This window comes from Bos javanicus, chromosome 1, assembly GCF_032452875.1.
Source record: "Bos javanicus breed banteng chromosome 1, ARS-OSU_banteng_1.0, whole genome shotgun sequence".
NCBI classification, from domain to species: Eukaryota; Metazoa; Chordata; class Mammalia; order Artiodactyla; family Bovidae; genus Bos; species Bos javanicus.
Window position 1 is genome coordinate 126,249,669 of NC_083868.1, and position 15,438 is coordinate 126,265,106.

General features: G+C 41.2%; 1 protein-coding gene and 1 non-coding gene across 4 annotated transcripts in view; one reads left to right on the forward strand and one right to left on the reverse strand.

Annotated features, from left to right (window-relative positions):
• PLS1 (plastin 1) overlaps positions 1-15,438 on the reverse strand; it is a 127,604-nt gene that overhangs the window by 68,872 nt on the left and 43,294 nt on the right. The gene's annotated exons all lie outside the window — the stretch shown is intronic.
• On the forward strand, positions 14,646-14,718 carry TRNAG-UCC (transfer RNA glycine (anticodon UCC)). The gene has a single exon. It is a non-coding gene; the product is annotated as a tRNA-Gly (tRNA).

The window sequence follows — 15,438 nt, forward strand, 5'->3', positions numbered from 1 at the left end:
CACCAGCTCCATCAGCAAAGTAGAGAAAAGCAGAGAGAATCTGTATACATCTTGTCCCCACTCGTTGCATGGGTCACCTCCATGACCAGCCTCAGTTACACTCACCGTAGTTCTGTGTCTCTGTACACCTCAGCATGGAATTGGGGTTGGCTTCTGAGTATTGAGTGGCTGCTAGAATTTCCACCAAGATCTTTCTACATCCATTTACTTTAAAGCCCCATTATGAAGCCTCTGGTTGGGGAGCTTACATTCATTCAAGTACTCAATGAGTAAGTATTATTTGACTGGACTAATGAGATTTAAAGATGAATAAGAATCAGTCTCTTCTAAAACAACATTCAATATAATACTGACCACGTTCAGCTATAAACACCTGAGAAGCTTAACTAAAACTGATTTTGGGGTAAATGACAAAGTAATCTTATGATTACATCTCTCTGATAAACAAACGAGAATCAATTCCTAATTCACTTTCTGTTTTAATCTGGATTTAAAGGCCCCTCTTCTACACTATATATCACTTCCTGTAGGGGCATTCAGTATATATCATATATAATCCTGGGTTGGAACTTTCTGGATGAATTGTAGCCAAGGCAATCATAGCATATGGAGTAGAATGCAAGAAGGCTAAAAGAGGTGTGTGTGTGTGTGTGTGTAGTAGAATACAAGAAGGCTAAAAGGGTGTGTGTATGTGTGTGTACACAGCACACGCAAACATATGCATTGGAGAGAAAACAAGAATGAGAGAAAGAGACCTAAAACTTTTGAATAAAACAGAAACAGGAGCTCTCAGAGAAGCATTTAGCAGGTGAAGGACTCATGTTGCAGCAAAACTCTCTTACTTTATTTCTCTTTCTTTCTTAAAACAAAAGTGCAAATCAGAGGTGGGCATGACCCAAATCAAAATACCTATGTAAAAGCATGTGGTGAGTCAACAAGTATTTGGAGTCCAAAAGTGGACTCAGACCCAAAAAAAGCAGATTATACAGAAGGACTTGGAAAAAATAACCATCCCAAGGACAGACACCAGAAGCTGCTGGCACCACAACTCTGACCTTCAATACTTTGTGTATGTGATTTGGTCACTCAAGCACAGAGGTTCAAAAGTCATTTGACTTATGCAACTGAATGAGTAGTTGTGAAGAGTTTGAGTTGCTGACTGAATGATTAAATGAGTGTGTAAAAAAATACTAATAATTTGGTCTTTCCTCACAATGCCCTTATCAGAGTTCTCCTCATTATTCCTGACTAAAACCAAATAAGTGCTGGCTCAGTTCTGAAACCCTAATACTGACAGTGGGTGCAAGTGCAGAAGCGGTAAAGCACTAGCCTAGGCAGAGGGGACAATATGTAAAGCTCATCTCCCACTCTGTGCCCTCGGTCTACCCGGACAGGTGTTCTAAAGGATCCACCATGCCTGCATGGTGTAGACACAGCTCCTCCACTGCAGCCTGTCCAAGGGGCAGGGAAAGCTCTGCCCCTCCGTTAGCCAAAGTTAGTAATTTTTTTTAAGTTGAGAAATAGGAAACTACATTAAATGGATAGCTAAAAGAAGGAAAGTTATGACCAACATAGACAGCATATTAAAAAGCAGAGACATTACTTTGTCAGGAAATGTCCATCTAGTCAAGGCTATGGTTTTTCCAGTAGTCATGTATGGATGTGAGAGTTGGACTATAAAGAAAGCTGAGCACCGAAGAATTGATGCTTTTGAACTGTAGTGTTGGAGAAGAATCTTGAGAGTCCCTTGGACTGCAAGGAGATCCAACCACTCAGTCCTAAAGGAAATCAGTCCTGAATATTCATTGGAAGGACTGATGCTGAAGCTGAAACTCCAATACTTTGGCTACCTGATGGGAAGAACTGACTCACTGGAAAATGACCCTGATGCTGGGAAAGATTGAGGGCAGGAGGAGAAGGGAACGACAGAGGATGAGATGGTTGGATGGCATCACCGACTCAATGGACATGAGTTTTGGATAAACTCCAGGAGTTGGTGATGGACAGGGAGGCCTGGCATGCTGAGGTTCATGGGGTCGCAAAGAGTCGGACACGACTGAGTGACTGAACTGAACTGAAAAGATACAAAGTAGAGTTTATTGATCAAAGTTTAAGTCAAGAATATGTATAGAAGATTGTAATTAGAACCACTGGAGGTGTGAAACAACAGGAAGCCTTAGTCCCCCAGTCTTCCTGAAGCTTCAAGCTCTAAATTCAAAATTAAAGGAATATAACGAAAACTGAGGTTATTATGATCTATGAAGTGGCAACTGGTACTTCTCAGAGCCTACTGGCCAATGAAGCCCTATGACCCCAAGCTCAGCAATATCTCTGTTCTGCAAGCCATGGAAATTCTTCCCCGTTATTGAAGTCTAAGACGAGGGAGGAGGTCCCTATATCCTATATAGAAGGTCCCTGTATCTGACTCCCCATTCTCCACCCCTTTTCCTGATGTGTCCATGATGCTAACCAGGGCTTTAAAAGGGGAAGTCAAGGCAGAGGTCCAGTAAACTGTTGTCTAGCAGAATCAGGCCCAAAGTTGCCTGGTCTTCTGGTGTTTAAAGGGAAGCCAGAAATGCTTTTTTTCCTTCAGAAATCCACATTTTTACATGAACTTTGATTTTTAAATTTGGGAAACAATTTGAATTACTATAAACACCAGGGGTATCAAACTAGAACTCTGGTCTATTCATTTTGGTTCTGCAGCTCCCTAATTTTAAGTTATTCCACTTGGCCCCTCTAAGGACCTCAGAGGAAATGCTGTGTCTCTCTAGAAACACTCCAAACAAATTAGCTCATTCTAAGGGCCAGAGGAAAATATTTAGTCCCTTGATGTATGAAAACACAACCTCAGTTGTGCACCACTCATGACATCCCTGATCCCAATGAGGGACATTTCCAAGGGTCAGTTCCTCTGAGAGAAGAGGGGCCAGCAGGTCACGAGCCCATCAATCAGATTCCCACTCAGGTAACTGGATCTGCCCGCCATCCCAGGATCTTTTCTTCTCATTTATTATTTATATCCCATCTACTCTCCCCCAACCCTACCCCCGCTTTAGGACTTCTCTGGCTGAGAAAATTCAATACAAAGTGTTACCCAAGTTCCTATCATATTGTGTTACAATATCAACACTTCAAGTATTATTTTCTCCACATGTTTTGTTTCTTCTCTAGCAACTATCTCTGAACTTTGGGTAACAGCATTAATTTTATCTGGGGGGTTCTACTCGTTCCCTATAATCTATCCATGACATTTGAGCAAAGCTCCGGGTCCAAGCCAATCAGCACATCGTACTTCTCAGCCACAGTGATTTGGTTTAGGGACAGGCATATCACCCAGTTGGAGCCAACAAGACAGAAGAAAGCTTTTGTGAAACTTTCTATAATGAGGGCCTACACACTCCTCTGGATCCCTACTGATGAGGATGTAGAGGCCAGAGCATCTGTAGCCATTCTGCCTCCATGAAGAAGGAACCCAGGACTGAGAATGAAGCTAAAACCGACACTCAGAAGAAAGCAGAGACGATGAGTAAAGAGAAAACACCACACCTGGCAGGGCTGAATCTTGAATTCCACCATGCTAAAGCCTTTGTGCTTTTTCTGCTAAGTCGCTTTAGTCATGTCCGACTCTGTGTGACCCCAGAGAGGCAGCCCACCAGGCTCCCCTGTCCCTGGGATTCTCCAGGCAAGAACACTGGAGTGGCTTGCCATTTCCTTCTCCAATGCATGAAAGTGAAAAGTGAAAGTGAAGTCGCTCAGGTTGTCTACTTGAAAGTTATACAGTCGTGTCCGACTCCTAGTGACCCCATGGACTGTAGCCTACCAGGCTCCTCCGTCCATGGGATTTTCCAGGCAAGAGTACTGCAGTGGGGTGCCAGTGCTTTTTCTAGCTACTTGAAACTATATTTTAAAGCCAGTTAAACTGGCTTTCTGTTACTTGCAACAATGAGTCCAAACTGATAACAAAGAGCAATGACATACATAATTTACAAAAAGAAAATGGAAAAAGGTGGGTGTCATTTCCTCAAAGGATAGAGTATTTGGACATCCTGAATTGGGAAAGAAATTAACCATAATTATATTTTCTGAATAGAGTTACACTTAGATAAGAAACATCATTTTTTCATAATTTGTAATTTACCCCCACCACACCTAATCCCAGAAATTCAATGCGTCAGTTAGTTTACGGTTGCTCCCATAGCAATCATCGGCGTTAAGATTATAGTCATAGCCTAAATGCCTCCCAGTCTACGGCTTCTTTGTACTGTTTTTTTCCTTCTCTTTATCCACAAAGGTTTTTCCTACTTCTCTCATAAGTCACTTCTAACTGGAGATGATAAACTAAATAGTAATATAGTATGAGAAATGACAGATATTTCTGGTATGAGGCAGGGCACGGCAATCTAGCTACAATAAGGAACATTCAAAGTCAACAAATCATTAAAATCAGGAAATTACTAACTCAATGCAGGTAGAAGGGGAAAAAAATAATTTACATAGTCTCTCAGAGTAAAAAAAAATAAACACACAAGATGTTTGGAGGTTTATCCCATGCTCAACCCAAAATAGGTACCCTCAGGCATCAAGTCCCTGTAAGTTAGTGCAATTTCCAAAAGGATACTTAACCCAGACCACAGTAGGACTCATACTATAATCTGCTGTGTGGAACAGCAATGTGCTTCCAACATACAAAGGGAACAAGAAAGATGCATGGCACACAGGATTTAGGAATGAATGAGGCTGAATAAATAAAACTATTTTTCTATTTTTATAATAGCGTTTTTATACATTATCAGATATCACATGGCTTCTCAAGGAAATTGGCCTGAAATAAACTTCGGATATGAACATTAGAAATGACAGATCTTTCTTTTCTGTACATAGATAAGATTTAACACTGTTTAAATCATCTAAACCCTTTATGATTTTTTTTTTTTGTCTTCTATCAGTTACTGAGAATTTTTCTCATTGTTGTAAATTTCCCAGTGTAATTGCAAATTTGTGTCTTTCTCCTTTTTGTTTAATTTTTGCTCTCCCTCTGTGTATGTGTGTGTTAGGTGCATATAAATGTGGAATTGTTCTATCCTCTGATGGACTGACCCATTTCTATTATAAAATGCTAAACTTTAACTTTGCTATTTTGAAACAAATTCAGGCTTACAAAAAAGTTGTAAAAATTGTGAAAAGTGTCTCCATATACCTTTTACCCATCTTCCCCAAATGTTAACATTTTCTATAACCATAGTACATATCAAATCCAAGAAATTAATATTGATATGACTAATAAACAACAAATTTTATTAAAATGCTAAACTTTAGGACTCCTTCCCTCAAAACTTTCTTTGACAGTAGTACAACTTTTTTTGGATTAGTGCTTCTTTCTTTCCATTTTTCTGAATCCCCATATTTAAGACATAGCTCTTATAAGCAATTTAATATCAAATATCCAAACAATTTTTATCTTTAAATAGGAATATTTACTTAACTAAACTTAATGTAATTACTGATATGTTTAGACATAAGGCTACCACCTTGTAATTTGTTTTCTATTTTCCCACTTGTTTTATCTTTCTGTCTTTTCTTGATTTCTTTGGAATTAATGGAGTGTCTTCTTTTTTTTCTAGTTTTCTCCTCTATTAGCTTCTTTATCAAGTCTATTTCCTGCTTTTATTGTTGTTTTGGACTTCCAGCTTACAAAAATTTCCCAAGACATCACTATATTGCTGTTTAAAATTACACAAGCTACCTAATTATCCTCTTTTCCTGCCATCCCATTCTTGGGCATATATCCAGAGGAAAACATGGTCCAAAAAGATACATGCACCCCAATGTCCATGCCAAGACATGGAAGCAACCTAAATGTCCATTTACAGAGGAATAGATAAAGATGTGGCACACATATACAATAGGCTATTACTCAGTCATTAATAAGAATGAAATAACGCCATTTGCAGCAACATGAATGGACCTAAAGATTGTCATATGGAGTGAAGAAAGTCAGAGAAAGAGAAATATATGATATCCCTTATATGCGGAATCTTGAAAGAAATGATACAAATGAACTTACAAAACAGAAACAGACTCATGGACTTAGAGAATGAATTTATGGTTACCACCAGAGGGTAAGAATAGGGGGAAGGGACAATTAGGGAGTTTGGTGTTGACATGTATACACTGTTATATTTAAAATGAATAAACAAGGACTGCTGTATAGCTCAGGGAACTCTGCTCAATATTATGTAATAGCTTAATGAGAAACAAATTTGAAAAAGAATAGATACATGTATGCTGCTGCTGCTAAGTCGCTTCAGTCGTGTCCGACTCTGTGCGACCCCAGAGACGGCAGCCCACCAGGCTCCCCCATCCCTGGGATTCTCCAGGCAAGAACACTGGAGTGGGTTGCCATTTCCTTCTCCAATGCATGAAAGTGAAAGTGAAAGTGAAGTCGCTCAGTCATGTCCGACCCTCAGCGACCCCGTGGACTGCAGCCTACCAGGCTCCTCCGTCCATGGGATTTTCCAGGCAAGAGTACTGGAGTGGGGTGCCATTGCCTTCTCCGAGATACACGTATATGAGTAAAAAAAAAAAAAAAGAAAGAAAATTCTAGAGAAGGAAATCATTCCAAAAGTTCATGTTTCCCAGAAAGTATTCTCGTCTTTTTTGTCCCTTTAAACTACGTTCAATTTCCTTCATCAGATTACAGCCTCAACAATTTTGACTAAACCTATGCCTCCAGACTCTACTTTTTCCCTGTGAGCAATTCTTGTTTCCCACTCTATCCTGAGAAGGGCCTTCTCTTCCTCTTGAGGCCTCTTCTTGATGGTCCCATAATTTTCCTTCATTTTACTTACTATTTCTAAGCACAGCTCAAACTCCACCATGACTTCCTTCATTGCCCTCATTCCATTTTAACACATGTTTATTGAGAACATCTGCAGTGCGTGGTGTTGTACTAAGTTCTGGAGGCAATCAAATGTTGACTAACACAGGGACCACAAAGAATTTATAATCTAGGAAGGGAGTCAATAAACCACAGCTGACAGCAATGGCAAATGCATGAGACTCCCTCATCCACTCCCAACATGACTCCAATTGCCAGTTCTTAACCACAGAGCCTGGAGTAGCCTCAGGATCCCTTTTTCAATATGAGCCTTCACAAAGCTCCTACGAGGGGGTCAGGCTTCAAAATGAACTGAATTCGACCTCCACAACCACAGTACAGGCTGTAATGAAAAAAAACAGGAAAGGAAGAATCTTCTGGAAGATTCAAGGAAAACTTTACAGAAGAGGCACCATTTGAGACCTTAAAAAATGAATAAGAATAGAGAGAAACATGCAAATCCCAGTTAAGGGAGAAAAGTCTTAGAGGTCTCCCCTTAGAACACGGGTCTGACAAAACAATTTTTTAAAATTTATGTTTAATTGGAGGATAACTGCTTTATTATGATGTGTTGGTTTTTGCCATACAACAATGTGTATCAGCCACAAGTATACATATGTCCCCTCTGTCCCTCCCTCTTGTAAACCATAAGTACACATATACCTACTCCCACCCCTCCCCACTCTACCCCTCTAGGTTGTCACGGAGCACTGGGTTGAGCTCACAGTGTTATATAGTAACTTCCCACTAGCTATCTATTTCACAAAGGGTAACACATATGTTTCAATGCTACTCTCTCAAGTCGTCCCACCCTCTCCTTCCCTTGCTATGTCTACAAGTCTGTTCTCTATGTCTGCATCTCTGGGAACCCTTAACTAAGTATCCATGTCATATTAGAGCATCTTATCACCATGTAAGTTTTAATTACAGAAGAAATGTAAGCTATGCCATTGCCCTCAAGAAACTTAAAATTTTCAGGGTGATAAGATGATGCAATAAAATATAAATACTTATTTTAAAAATCCATTTTTAACTCCTTGATGACAATGATGTTGAGTGATTCTACTCAATAAGTGTAACTCCTCTGAAAGTCTTTAACTTTTCTTTTAGCCCTTTTGCTTATGGTAATTTCCATTTCTGACATATTAAAAAAACAAAACAAAACCCTGCTATCTTTAAAGATGGCTGCAGACAACACTTTGTATTTAGAACAGACCCACATTGACCAATCTGAAGTCTTTTCTTTTTACCATTCAAGTAAGACAACAGTACTTTGGCCACCTCGTGCGAAGAGTTGACTCATTGGAAAAGACTCTGATGCTGGGAAGGATTGGGGGCAGGAGGAGAAGGGGACAACAGAGGATGAGATGGCTGGATGGCATCACTGACTCTATGGACGTGAGTCTGGGTGAACTCTGGGAGTTGGTGATGGACAGGGAGGCCTGGCGTGCTGTGATTCATGGGGTCGCAAAGAGTCAGACACGACTGAGCGACTGAACTAAACTGAACTGAACACAAAGTCACCCTTTTTTGCACCTCAGGAAACAAATTATATTCTTCTCCAAGTCACAGTGTCTAAAGAGGACTTTTCTATGACTTCTAGGACTCTTGGCTTCATGTGTGTTCCCTTACCTACTGACAATAGAAACGTTAATCTATCTGCTTGGTATTGGTGCCAATTAAGGTATATTGATTGCAAGCAATAAGGGCCTGCACTGGGGATTGGCTCAAAGAATTGAGAGAAGATTGGCTCAAAGAATCAAGAGAGGGTTAAAAAGCAGTCTCTGGAAGGGCTGGTGCCAGGAAGTCTAAGGAGACCCACAATAGACACTATGACGTTCCACTTTGGAATGCTAGCTCCAGATGCCTCAGCCACCACTATCCATGGAGGACAGGCTCATTCCCAGGATGGGGAGTCTGACGGGCAGAGCCCAGGCCTCATGCCCACTGGTGGTCAGAGGATACCAGGAAAACAAGACCTACAGCTGTAGAGAATCTCATTTGCCTTCTGCATGTCTCTGTGTTTGCATGAAGCCAAGATAAAAGTTTAAATCTGATTCCAAAGCAGATGCAAGCACTCCTGACGATCTTCTCCTGACCTGAACTAATCTCACTCAATCAAAAATCACCTGAAGGTGCTCCCCTGGTGGCTCAGGGGTAAAGAACCCACCTGCCAACTTGATCCTTGATCTGGGAAGATTCCACATGTTGGGGGGCAACTAAGCCCATGTGCCCATAAGCCTGTGCTCCAGAGCCTGGGAGCTGCTACTACTGAGCCCATGTGCTGCAAGTACAGAAGCTGGCACGTCCTAGAGCCCGTGATCTGCAATGAAGAGTAGTCCTGGCTCACCGAGACTAGAGAATGCAACAAAGACCCAGCACAACCAAAACTAAATAAATAAATACAGATTAAGATTGACAAAAACACCAGAAGGTCATATAAACCTGACTCATAAAATCTCCCCCAAGATCCCCATCCCCAAACAAAACACAGCACTCACACACAACGCAAGTCCCAACGTAGCAGGGGAGACTTGGGTGGTCACAAAGGCCAAGCAGTGTTCTGAGCAGTACACATAGTGTCTCATTTAATCCTCACAGCAACAGTATCAGGTTGGTAATATTATAATCCTCATTTCACAGTTAAAGCAATTGAGGTCAAAAGCTTCCCAATAAGTGGCAGAGCTGGGATTCAAACTCAGGGAGTCTGCCAAGTCCAGATCCTTCATTACATACTGCCTTCATAGCAGCAGTCTCCATCTATTCCTTCCCATCCCTGCTGCTGCTGCTGCTAAGTTACTTCAGTCGTGTCCAACTCTGAGGGACCCCATAGATGGTAGCCCACCAGGCTTCGCCGTCCCTGGGATTCTCCAGGCAAGAACACTGGAGTGGGTTGCCATTTCCTTCTCCAATCCCATCCCTATATCTCAAGTTATACATCCTGTGGCCTTTTCCTGTTACAAGCTGCCCTAGAACCTTCCTTGTCAGGATAAACTGTTAGGATGAAGTGTGGATACAGAGTGATCTGTCTTGCTAGAAACTGATGGAATGGGTAGAAGGGTTTGAATGAGCTTTGGGGAAGTGATATGAATTATTTCACAACAGCTTTGTTTTTTGTTTGTTTCTGGAAAATTACTTTGCTCCTATTATCCACGTATGACTTAGTCACGGGAAAGTGTACACTAGGGAGGTAACTGCCTAGATTGTTACGGCCTATATTGCCAAATATCTCATTTAGAATGAATGCCTCAACACCAATATCAAAGTGCTGTCAGAGAAAGGAATCCATGAGTCATTTCCCATTGCACTGGAATAAACCGGGCCTTACCTGCTGCTAGTTTATAATTCGTTTTCTCCTGATTCTAGCCAAGAAACTCTATGTAAATAATTCACAGCAACAGAGAAATTCCAGTCCAACTTGTGTCCAAGTGAACAGTGGAATCCTCCCCAGGATGTTTCTGTGTCAGTGTCTGAACTTCAACCCCCAAAGCACACACTGCTGGTGCTCGGAACACACTGTGAAGTCTTCATGTTTTATGCAGAAAAATTAAACCAGTATTTTCCCGGAGCTGACCCTCTGAGGTCCTTTACATTACAACCTGCAGAATCCAACTCTGACATTTCTTTATTAACAAGGAAGGAATTATCATTTATAGGTGTGTGTTTTCAAGGATCCATAGAAGTCTTAACTAAAACCCTGCTGCTGCTGCTGCTAAGTTGCTTCAGTCGTGTCTGACTCTGTGCGACCCCATAGATGGCAGCCCACCAGGCTCCCCCATCCCTGGGATTCTCCAGGCAAGAACACTGGAGTGGGTACCTAAAACCCCAAGTTTCTACAAATTATGGATAAAAATCAATAGTACTGAAAAATATTTTCAAATGCAAAGGATGCCATAAGACAAAAATTTAACTATCAAAATGTAATATGATTTTCTTAAAAAGTACCACTAGAAAACAAATCTATAGTTTTATCATTCTTTTAACAGCCTGTGTGCTGCCAGTTAAGGGTTCTAACAGCCAAACAGAACAAGTTCGAGTCTTTTCCTATTCACAAGAGATGGGTACCCTCACAGCACAACTAGATATTTGCTCAAGAATTATGAAGTTCCTTTGCTATCAGACAATGGAAGAAAGCAGTACCCACTACCAGCTCCGGAAATTTTCTCACCAGAATCTCGGCACTACAAAAATTAATAACAGCACTATATATTTGCCAAGCATTTTATACTTTCCAAAGTAGATTCACATTGATCGCCTCATTCTTAGACATAAAGAAATCTAGACACAATGAATTTTAATTATTTATAACACTGATAAAATCCAGTCCACACTTCTTACTCCACAAAGAAAGAGCTGGCACTCAGACTGAAGTGTTCAGAGTTCCAGACAAGTCATCAGAAATGCTGGATGAGAAGATGTACATCAAAAGAGAACTCAAAGGAAAAACTATTAAAGAAAAATACAGTCAAAATTAAGACACACAGGCATTAATGTTTATATGTCATGAGTTATATAGCTTTAGAAATTAACAAGAGCACTATTACTATAAAAGATGTTAAGTATTGATAGTTTAATTAGGCAAAAGCAAATAAGGACAAAAGAATTTGAAAAAAAAAAATTAAGTTGTAGGGACTTCCCTGGCAGTCTAGTGGTTAAGACAACACGCTTTCAAGGCAGGGGGCACGGATTTGACCCCTGGTCAGGGAACTAAGATTCTGCACGCCATGTGGCATGGCCAAAAAAAAATAGGGGGAAAAAAATTAACTTGAAAGGGTATAATATTTTCTATGACCCTCAGAATATACCCTTTCTTTTATTAAATTAAATCAAAATTAGCTCTAAGGCCTACTCAGTATCACTTGAGAAGAGCGACACCAGTTGTCACATAGATGCCTTTCCACTCTCTTGAGTTATAATAGGACCTTGGAGAATATATGAACAGGAACAACAAGAAGAACCCTTGCATCCTCAGTAAGCAAGAGAGATGCTTCCTCTTTTAGGTTTATGTCATACATTTAAAAGCACAGGCATCGGACATCCTGGTGGTCTAGTGGTTAAGACTCTTCATTTCCAACGCAAAGTGTGTAGGTTCTCCTGGTCAGGGAACTAAGATCCCATAGGCCACATGATGGAGCCAAGTCCTGGGGCCAAAAGAGGGAAAAAAATTAAACTAAATTAAAAAAGAAGGAGAAAGTCACTGGCATCCACCCTCCCTGTTACAAGCCAGAAACAGTGACCTTTCCTCCCAGGGTCAGTCCCAGTCACTTGGGACATCTCCTACAGCTGCACTCTCCCCAGCTGCAAGCCTCAAAGTCATCTCGACTCTATACTCTCTCCCTTCCAAAACCAGTAACTTACCACCAAAACCAAATTCTGGAATATTCCTCTCCACTCCATCTTTACCTGTCACTGCCTTAGTCCAGCAATCTATTGCCTTGTAAGGGCTACCTCAGGAGGTTCACTTCTGCTCTCCCTGACTTTCCTCATCCAGTCTTTGACTCTTACTCTATGCCCATCAGCTTCAACATATTTCCCTTAGGTAGAGCCAGTCTAACAATGCATTGAATAAGAAATATGGAGAGGGGAAAAAAAAGAAATATGGAGAGGTAGAGAAGAAAATTTATATTGCACAGTCCAGTTCAGTTGCTCAGTCATGTCTGACTCTTTGGGACCCCATGGACTGCAGAATGCCAGGCTTCCCAGTCTATCACCAACTCCCGGAGCTTGCTCAAACTCATGTCCGTCAAGTCAGTGATGCCATTGAACCATCTCATCCTCTGTCATCCCCTTCTCCTCCCGCCTTCAATCTTTCCCAGCATCAGGGTCCTTTCCAATAAGTCAGTTCTTCACATCAGGTGGCCAAACCATTGGACCTTCAGCTTCAGCATCAGTCCTTCCAATGAATATTCAGGACTGATTTCCTTTAGGATGGACTGGTTGGATCTCCTTGCAGTCCAAGGGACTCTCAAGAGTCTTCTCCAACACCACAGTTCAAAAGCATCAAATTGCACAGCACTGGGCAAAACTCTGCTAATTTTCCTTTAATTATCCCCTCTTTCCTGAAAACTCCCCTCTGGGAGAAAGCCTCCTTCTCTACCACAACTCCTGAACTGTCCCCTCTCTGGGCTTCAGTCTGCTATCCTTAGTCTCTACCCTAATCATTTATCTTACATGGAGCAGTTCAACTCTTTCCTCAGCTTCTACCACGTGCAGCCTTTCACCCATCACCCAACACAACTCCCACCTAAGGATCTAACTTCCTTAGAAGACAGCAGGGGAATAGCAAGTACCAAAAGAGGACAGATAGTTAGAGGACAGACTCCATATATGACTGCTTAAGAAAAAAATTTAACTGAGAAATCACTAACCTACTGAAAGATCTTTTTTTTTTTCCTGCACCATATGGCATGCAGGATCTTAGTTCCCCAACCAGGGATCAAATCCAAGACCCCTGCATTGGGAGCATTAGAGTCTTAACCACTGGACTTCCAGGAAAGTCCTTGAAAATATCTTTTTTAAATGACCATTAAGCTAAATGACTGGCATGACCAACTCAATGGACATGAGTTTGAGCCAACTACAGGAGACGGTAAAGGACAGAGAAGCCTGGAGTGCTGCAGCCCATGGGGTCGCAAAGAGTCAGACATGACTGAGCGACTGAACACCACCATCCAAAAGCTAAATGAAAAACTGAAACAATGAAATTTCCTTGTTCTGCCCAGAAATCTAGCACCCATAATTTAAAAAGTATAAGAGTCAGTTAGAGCAATGGTGCCAGGAAACATAAAAACTTGCTATATGGGATGCAAACCAGACCCCACTGGTGGGGTGCACATTCCCAGTAATCATTCCAGATCCAGGTCAAAGACCATACCCCGGTGGAATCTTCCTCCCTGAGCAGATGTTTTGCTCAGTGATGCCAAAAAAAGTCATTCAACACTCTGTGAATGCCATTTTGCACGTTGTATTTTCTGTCCACCACACCTGCATCAAGGACTAAGCATCTGGGGATGTTAGAAACAACTTTTGTCAGATTATCGCTGAATACTGACTGTCCAACACACTGCTTACCTATAGTTGGTGCTCAACAAACATTTGTTACATGAATGAAAGAGTAGAAGATCATTAAAATCCTACCAATAAAACCAGGGGAATCGTTTGCTCAGCACTTTTTCTCCTTTAGCCTCATAGAAATGAACTGGATTCATCTATTCACTGTCTGCTTACATCCTCTTGAAAAGTGAAGTCGCTCAGTCCTGTCTGACTCTTTGTGACCCCATGGACCGTAGCCTACCAGGCTCCTCCGTCCATGGGATTTTCCAGGCAAGAATACTGGAGTGGGTTGCCATTTCCTTCTCCAGGGGATCTTCCCGACCCAGGGATTGAACCCAGGTCTCCCACACTGTAGGAATTCGCTTTACTGTCTGAGCCACCAGGGAAGTCCTACGTCGTCTTGAGTAATTGCCATCACAAACCTAGCCAGTACTATTTGTGATGGCAATTACATCACAAATAGTACTGGCTAGGTTTTTTATTTTTCTGGCCTAGTTTTATTTCCTACTGATGAAATGATTATACCTTATATGCAATCACACTCATTTTACCTTCCTTCTCTATTCTATCTATAAAACTCTCCCAGCTGATTTTAACCAATACTTTAAATTATTTTCAATAAGCAGTCTGTAGAAGACCTGGCTTCTCTAGACTTCTTCAGGCACTGTAAATATATGTAGAAAGAGTTAACATAAAATGACTCTCAAGGACTTCCCTGGTGGTCCAGTGGTTAAGACTCTACGCTTCCAACACAGGGGACCCAGGTTCAATCCCTGGTCGGGGAACTAAGACCCCACATGCTGCATGGTGCAGCCAAAAAAAATTTTTTAGGGACCTCCCTGGTGGTCCAGTTGCTAAGACTCCACACTCCCAATGCAGAGGACCTGAGTTCAATCCCTGGTCAGCGAACTAGATCCCACATGCTGCAACTAACACCCGGTACAGCCAAATAAATAATTTTAAAAAACTTTTTAAAATTAAGTTAAAATGACTCTCAGTTCAATTAAATTAAGTAAATCATTTGGGATTGCTCAGTATTCAATACTATGTTAAGCATCATAAGAGATGTAAAAGAAATAATTCTCTGTACTCAAAAAGTTTACATTCTTTCATTTGTTCATTCAGCCAATAATTACTGAAGACCAACTATGCACTTTGCCCAGTGCTAAGCACGAAGAAAAGCATCAAGACATCAAATCTCTGATCTGGGCATTCCAGGAGCTTATACACAAGTCAAGGAGGGTGAAAAAACACAGCAATGTTAGTGTTACACATATAATCAATAGCACTCATCAGGAAAAAAATGTTAAAAACATTATAAATGATGTTAAGATCACTTTTAAGATGTCCCGAGAGATGTCACTAGGTAGACGGCATGGTTGTGGCCTGGACACAAAGAATTAAGAGGGAGAGGTTTTTGTGTACCCCAACGATCCAGAGAGTGTTTCAGGGAGAAATGAGAATTGGGGACAGGCAATATGTTATCTCAGGTACAACAGAATGAA